Source organism: Megalobrama amblycephala, linkage group LG3, assembly GCF_018812025.1.
Source record: "Megalobrama amblycephala isolate DHTTF-2021 linkage group LG3, ASM1881202v1, whole genome shotgun sequence".
NCBI lineage: Eukaryota > Metazoa > Chordata > Actinopteri > Cypriniformes > Xenocyprididae > Megalobrama > Megalobrama amblycephala.
In genome coordinates, this window is record NC_063046.1 from 21,246,611 (window position 1) to 21,255,556 (window position 8,946).

Sequence of the window (8,946 nt, forward strand, 5' to 3'; positions counted from 1 at the left end):
ACTCTTTACTACAGTTACCCCCTCCTGCTCTTACAATCTGTCCAGTCCAGTTTGCATGTGAATCAGTGGACATGTATTTTGGTGCTTGTAGTAGGTTACTTTTTTATGTGTGTCTGTTTACAATATGTTAGATTGCTGTAAGCTTAATTACCAGTCCCGGATATTGCAAAGCGCACCCTGAAATCCTGCTTACGACGCATTTATGTGCGCACACACATTCAGAATCACTCTCTCTGACCATTAGTTTCATGAATGTTTGCCTTTCTGTCCCCCCTGGTGGTTAATGCATGGATGCCGTTGAGCGGCTCTGTCTCATGTTTAAAGGTGTGATTAGACCTGATCTCAGATCAGAGGTCTGTGGGAGGAAATGTCCTGCTGCTGTAGGGACTGTGCTGTGTTGTCTTTGGCTTGGCTTCAGCCTCCCTGTAGCCCAAACCATCACCTCTCTGCTTCTCTACCACTCCATTTGAAGTACAGTGCTGGCACTATGTAATGATATTGCTCAAAAAAAAAAAAAAAAAAAAATCAGTAGTATTGCTGTAAATGAATTCCGGATTGTCGTAGCTGAGGATGGACAGATAGGAAAATGTGGGTGGAAAATCCTGTGTTTTCCAGATGAAAGTGAACCTGCGTGTTTCCTGTCTGAACTAATGATAAAAATAGAAATGTAATATAAACATATTCTATTACTCATCTTATTTCATTATATTACCTAAAATATTTAATAGTCTGGTTAAGTATAGTTTCTGTTCATGAAATTGAGTGTGTGTGTGTGTAGCAATGCAAAAATGTTTCCAAGATGTTTATTTATACTACTTTTCCCATCCTTGACTATGATATATTTCTTTGAAATGCAAACATAATCTGTCCGTGTACATGAATTTGAGCATTCGTCAGACTGAAGAGCTATGGAAATCACAGAGAGCATGTCCACCTCTGTCTCATTACACTCAGCGCTACAATGATAATAAACTCTGATACGTTATCTTGATAATTCTATTTGTTTTTTATGTCGGCTGTCTTTCAGCAGATTCTGATAAAAGGTAATTCAGATCACCTGCTTATACAAGGCTTGACTGCTTTATAGTTTTATAGACTGTTAACGATAAAACTACTTCCATCTAGATAACGGTGCTACTGCTGCTGTCTACATCCTTTCAAGTCAGGATACCTGATGCCTGGTGCAGAATCTGAATATCCTACAGGACATATAGACACAGTATGTCAGTGTGTTTGGCCCTCTTGCAGACTGGTATTTATTTATCTGTTTGGTAGTTGTACATTTTATGCAAACATGTTGACATACATTCCACCTGTTGTAATGTAAATGATTGTAAATTCACATTGATTAATTTAAATGCAGATGGGCATTGATGCTCAATTTAAGTAAAATGGCAATGAGAAATACATTTTCTATTAAACTTTTTGAAGTAATGCATTTTGTTATGATAAAAATGCCTTTTAATAAACAAACAAACAAAAAAAAAATCTGTCGAATTGCTCCAGTTATGACAAAAGAATATCACAATATAGGTTGTCCCTTCACCTCCATCAGTTATCCTTTTCACGAGGGAAGCTGTGATTCGGGTGCAGTGTGTACCCTGTTGTTTCTGTCTGTGTGTCATGTCATGAATGCTAAAAAGACTAACATAGAGGGGCAAAAGATAAAGAAAGAGTAACATGCTCAAATTGTCTGTGATTGATGCCCTGACTGTCTCGCTCACTGTGTGTCTTTGTGACAAAATCAAAACATTTTGCTTTGGGAGCTCACAAACAGGCTGTATCAAGCAGAGAGGTAAATTAGCATCTTTGCTTTTGATTGCTAGCTGGGTAAGTTCACCTCACAGCCATGAGGCTTCAAAACAAAAGTACAATTCCAGGCAGTCGTCTGACGTCAAACGCATCTGCTCGCTTGTTTGGAAGAGTGACACACAAGTAGACTGTAATGATTGCCTTGTTTTGTCATTATTTTTTTTCTTCTTCCCTCTCTCTGTCTCTCTCTCTCTCTCTCTTCTCTCTGTCTGTCTTTCTCTCTCACTCACTCACAGAGAGACAGCTTAAACCAGCACTGCGCTTTCAGAACTTAAGGAGTTTTGAAAGTTAAAAGCGCTATTTTTCTCAGGAGCCAGTGTGATGTTTCCTGCGCGGCTTTGGTGTCGAGACTCCCAGACGATGCTATTATGTGAGCGATGTTAGTATGACTCTGACAGCCTTCTGTACGCATTTGAGGGCTGGAATTGGCAGTTTGTGTGTGCGTAAGCGAGTAAGAGAGAGCGCATCATGCTTCTCTTAAGAAATACATTTTTCCCTCACATGGTCTTTAAAGAACCTTGTTAAACACAAAAAGCACAGCAGCGAGGCTCATGCAAAAGAGGAAAAAAAAAGAAAGAAAAAGGAAACTTTCAACAAAAAAAAAAAAATTCTAATCGTGCTTGGCAGGTAGGAGGATGTCAAATTGAATTTGGAGCGGTGTTGGCAATGGTGTCGTTTAAGTGTTTAAAGTCTGACCTTGAGACATTTTTTTTCTGTCTGAATTGTGTTGGCGCTCCTGCCTTCTTTCTCACAAGGATCCGAATCACAACATTGTTTATTCACTTTGATTTGTCAAAGATGCATGCAGGAATATTGACAAAAGAAATCCAACCCCCAAAACCAGATGTGCTCCTCTGAGAGACTGCTGATGCTTCCTGTGTGTCTTGTATCTTCGCTTCTTACCAAAGAGCCTTAAAGGGGAAATTCACCCTAAAATGAAAATTCTCTCATCGTTTACTGATTTTGTTTGACTTTCTGTCTTCTGTGGAACACACAAAAAAAGATATTTTGAAGAATGTTGGGATACAAAACAGCAGTGGACCATTGACTTGGACAAAAACAATGAAACATTCTTCACAATATCTTCTTTTATGTTCCAAAGAAAAAAATCATTTGGAACAACGTAAGGGTGAGTAAATGATGCCATTTTTCATTTTGGGTGAACTATCTAACCAAAAGGGGGTTTCACAGAGAACTGTTTTTGGTTCCATTGAGAACCTTTAGCAGTAGAACAATTAAAGGGATAGTTCACCCAAAAATGTTTTGTTCACCCAAAAAAATTGCTGTTAAATTTACTCACCCTCAGGCCATCAACAATGTAGGTGTGGTAGATCCACAATGTTTTTTCTTCAGTAGAAATGTAAATTTTTTTTTGTTGAAACTGGTTCTTGGTGATTCATATATTGCAATTCAATGGCTACCGTCACTTTGAGAATCTAAAAAAAAAACAAAAAAACATATACATACACATAAGCATATCAGGACCGTTTGCCGAGGCTTTGGATTACAGGTAATAATGTTAATTAATTTTGTTTTGCCTGTATATGTTTTTTTTTTCTTTGACTCCCAAAGTGACGGTAGCCATTGACTTGCATTTTATGAATCACCAAGGACCATGGTTTCACCTAAAAAAAAACTTCTTTACTGTTCTACTGATGAAAAAAACACACCTGCATCTTGGATGGCCCAAGGGTGAGTAAATTAACAGCAATTTTTCATTTTTCATATAGGTTATCATAAAGGTTCATATATCATAAAGGTTAGTAGAACCATTGTTTTCTGATGAGCCTGGGATGGTTTTCTTAGTGTGAAGAACATTTTAGTAGTCTAAAGAACCTTGCAATGGGAATTTTCCATGGAAAAAAATAATACTAATGAAGAACTTTTATTTTTAATAGTGTTGGTGATATTCTGCCTATACTTGTGCATGTGTTTTTTTCTTTATCCTTACTCAGATCTCCTTTTTTGCTCTCCATATGGATCAAACGTGTTCATACGTTTTACTGCAGACAGAAATATACATGTACAGTATGTACATATGCAGACACACATGACTCTACTTGCAGTTTTTGGTTTTATAGACGTATTATAAAACACATCACATCGACATGCATAGACACTTCTAAGACGACTCAAAATATGCACATAAATGTAAATATATGTGTGTTTGCATGTACATAGCGTATAAAAAATAGCACACACATCTTCTTCCATCTCTCTCTCTCTCTCTCTCTGTTATGTGAGTGTGTGTGATGTGAACGTGCACTAAGGTTCCATATGTTTATGTGCAGAGGTCTAGTAGCACTTGATATAAAAGGTAACTGTGACATTTCTAATTTTCCATGCACCAGCCCAGTTCATTTTCTTCCCTGCTGCCTCTTGCATGCAACAGTAAGCCTCTAGGATTGACAATAATTACGCCAGCACGCAAAATGAAGAGCGTAATGTGAACACAGCTTTGCCATAATTGCCTTTTCATTATTTGCTAACAGTGAGCTATTCAGTCAGAAGAAAGAGATTGCACAGTAATTGGCTAACAATAGGAAGCAGGGACACTGTTCAGCAGCACTGGTAATTTTTGTGTTGCCGTGATGCCTTTTTTTTTAATAAAAATCTGAAGCATTAAACTGTAATTTAAAACTACAATTTCCAGCCTGAATGAAAATGCTGGTATTACCATGAGCTCCTATTTAGAGTGGAACATCCTATTAGCTGTATTAGCAGTAGAGTTGGTTCGTTTCCATATGCGCTGCCTCCAAACCAAATGGGATTTGGGCGCCTTTGTTTTTGCCTGTCTCATTCAGACTCTTGCAGACGGGAATGCCACACAAACACATAACGGAATGCGCAGCCTCACTCTGGAATATCACACTCTCTGTGGTGACGTTTGATAAAATACACATCTGTAATTACAGTTTCCAAACACTGAATAGAAAGGCAGCGGACAGTTAAGAGGCGTGTGCTGCATCTACACAGGCTATGCTGTAGGCCGGTTGTTCTCAGACATCAAAAACATCAACAAAACTATGAAAAGCAAAAGAAAATATCATCATAAATAAAGTGTGCATAGTTTTGTGAATTATTGGCTGAATTCTAACCACTGAAATTCAAGAGCCAAAACAATTTCAAGAATTAAAATTTTTTGCCCAATGTTGTGTTATATAAATTTCATGTTTTGATTCATTTTATTTGTGATTTTGCTTCAGAACCTGATTGAGAACCACTACTATAGAACGTGAACCACAAGGATTCATCACTACATTCATTCATTCCTTCATGCATTCACTTAGGGAGGGGAGGTGAGGGAGGAGGGAGGAGGGAGGGGGGGGGGGGGGGGGGGGGTTGAATGAATGAATGAATGAATAAATAAATAAATAAATAAATGTATGTTTTTGCAAAAAGGGATATAGGCACACTTGAACACTTATCAGCAGCTTAGACAATATGCAAGAGTGAATTAAAGTAAATCACACTATTAATTAGAGGAGATATTCTCAGGCAACAGAACAAGTGTAATCAGTAATGTATGTAGGCAGAGCTGAGTGATGATTCAACTCTAATGTTCTATGATTGACTTTATGTTTAAGGTCTCTGTGACCCTAGTGGCATATGTATAAAAAAATAATGGTCATTTTAAATTAGCCTATTAATTCTGACTTAATCAAAATGCAGTAGGCAGATATTATTAAAGCTTTAACCATCTGTTGCATTGCAAAGTAGGCATAAGCTGATTGTTATCCAGCAAAGACAAATTGTAAAAATGTGTAATAAAAATAGTATTGATACATATAGGCCTGGACAGAATTTACTATAAAGCCAGAAGTATGCCTTTATAGTTTATAGTTTACTCTTTTATAAACATGCTTTAGAAAAAAAAAAATATTACTGGTGTGTATTGTGAGACAAAATAATGGCACAGACATATTTTAAGATATGTCAGTGCAAGTTGCTTTCAGTTCAAACAGCTCTAACATGCATTTTAGTCTGGGACTAGACTTAAGCCTTGTCTGTGAAACCGGGGGTTAGACCATACACAATGTGGGGTCTCTGAGATTTAAAAAAATAAATAATGTAACATTTTTCATGGATGACATTTATGAACTAGACAAGTAAAGTTTGATGACAAACTTTGATGTTGGCTTGACAAAGCCAGGTCTGAAAGTTTAAAATAACTTTGAACAGCTTGAAGATTGAAGGTGTTACTCAGAGAAAGTAAAAAAAAAAAAAAAAAAAAAAAAAAATCTTAATAGCATGTTTTAGCATGTTGCTAGCATGATTTAACATATTACTAACATGTTTTAGCACATTGGTTGCACGAATTAACATATTACTAACATGATTTAGCACATTGCTAGCATGAATTAGCATGTTTGCTAGCTTGTTTTAGCACATTGTTAGCATGAAATAGCATGTTTTAACACTTCATTAGCATTAATTAACATGTTGCTAGCATGCTTTAACACTTTGATAGCTTGAATTAGCATGTTGCTTGCATGTTTTAACACATTGCTAGCATGAATTAGCATGTTGCTAGCTTGTTTTAGCACATTGCTAGCATGACATAGCATGTTTTAACACTTTATTAGCATTAATTAACATTTTGCTAGCATGTTTTAACACTTGGCTAGCTTGAATTAGCATGTTGCTAGCATTTTTTAGCACATTGCTAGCATGTTTTAGCACATTGCTAGCATGATTTAACATATTTCTAACATGTTTTAACACATTGGTTGCACGAATTAACATATTACTAACATGATTTAGCACATTGCTAGCATGAAATAGCATGTTTTAACACTTTATTAGCATTAATTAACATGTTGCTAGCATGTTTTAACACTTTGCTAGCTTGAATGAACATGTTGCTAGCATGTTTTAACACTTTGCTAGCTTGAATTAGCATGTTGCTAGCATGTTTTAGCAAATTGCTAACATGAATTAGTATGTTCAACACTTTGCTAGCATGAATTATCATGTTTTAGCATGTTGTCCTAGGATACCCATTAAGTTTTGCTAGTGATAGACAGCATACACACTCTATGAGTCTTATACCACAAAAGTTTTGACGCCCTCAATGAAAGTCTAAGAAACGTTTCGCAGAATTGATTGTCCGTTTAACAAAAATCGTACAAAAATCAGAACAGTCTGACCCAAGTTTGGTGGTTGTAGCTTGAAAGCTCTAGAGATACTGTTTAAATTTTGGCTCAGAAGAAGCAGCTTAAATAGCATTTCAGTATGTTGGCTTTGTCAAGTCAACATAAGTGTTGTTTGAAATTTGTGTAGAATCATTTCTTTCAGCTATTTAAAGAACCTTGGGGTCTCTGAGACACCAGATCTTGAAGGGTAAAAGCCATAATTCCATTGATAGGCACTTTATAAAAGGTTCTGAGCCCTGCAGCTTGTATTGCCTTTAAACTACTGATTAATCTCACTTCTTATATCACCCAATTCTTCCTACACCAGCCTCTCTCTCTCTCTCTCTCTCTCTCTCTCTCTGTTTGAGATGTGTGTCTGTGTCATAATTATCTAATATGGTTGCTCTGCTGCTCTCTTATTTAGTAATTAGCTACATCAAACTGATTGGTATGGCTTCCTGAATTCATCCCTTTTAATGTTTAAAGACTGTCTTTGTGCTTGAAAGATTTGTTTGTATATATCCTGCGTGTGATGAGAGCTTTTCAAGTAATTGGCTCCTAGGGGACGGCACTTTCTAATAGTTAAAGCATAATTACAGCCTGTATGAAATGTTAAACTGCCCTCGCTGTCTCTCACACGGGCTTAATTGCGTGCAACAAGTAAGGCAGGCTTTTCATTTTGTACCATCGTAAGGATGGACTGAACTTTCATAGAAACACATTGAAATTTTGTCAGGGAGTAAATAGACTCTCATATGGTAATTTTGTAGGACACCAAAACAAAAATGCTGTGAACTTATTCAAACCAGTGCTCATATATTCCACCCCTTATCTATGCGTGCGTGTGTGTGTGTGTGTGTGTGTGTGTGTGTGTGTGTTTTGTGTCTGTAAGTGTGTGTTATGTGGCATATATTCTGGGCATGTTAAAGAATTCAAAGGGAAAAAAAAGATCACGCTCACCAAAGATGGTTCCCTGCTTTCTCCGGGCGGCTCTCGGGCTTACAGATCAGCTATTGATGTAGTGGAATGCTTTTGTCTAAGTACTTAAACTGAGCTGATGTTTGTATCATTGTTATTAATTTATTGTGATTAGACATCCATGCAGAGCTCAAAGCATTTAGAGGAGAGTCTGTCTCTTTGAACTGACAATGCTTTGTTCTCTATCCACAGCTCCCTGATTGATTTAAATATTATATGCAAGAACAATTGAGAAATTTAATGTAATCCTTAAAAAAATATGTTGAATTAATAGGCCGAATTATAATTCTCTTGGCTATTCCATTAGATATTCATTATTCAAAGGAGAAAAAAAGGCAAATGAACTTAATAGGGAAATATCATTTCCTTCTTATTTATTCATAACAGAGGGAGAGTGAAATTTAGAGAGCTGTGTGTATGTGCCTTTAGATCCTTTTAATGTTAATATGCAATATCATTCATTTTTTATCCTTTTTTCTCTCTCAAACTTTTTAAAGCAGCTTCATCCATTACAAATCCATGTTTATGTAGAGGAAATTTTGAATGACATGGCTGACAACATGAACCATCTGATGATAAACAAACATGACTAATATGACAGCTTACCTCTTTATTTTATATATAAATACATAAGTTTAATTAGCCATTTTTGTAATAATAAAATAGCATTAACATTTCATTAACATTTTCGTGCCTTAATACACTACTGTTCAAATGTTTGATGTCTTTTTTTTTAATACAACTTAAGAGTTTTCTATTTTAATGTACTTTAAAATTTAATTTATTCCTGTGATGATAAAGCTGTATTTTCAGCATCATTACTCCAGTCTTCAGTGTCACATGATCCTTCAAAAACCATTCTAGTATTACTGCTTAAGAAACATTTCATATCACAGTTGAAAACAGTTGTGTTGCTCAATAATTTTGTGGAAATCATGATACATTTTTTTTCCAGGGCTTTTTGATAAATAGAAAGTTCAAAAGAACTGCATTCATTTGAAATATAATTTCAAAATATATA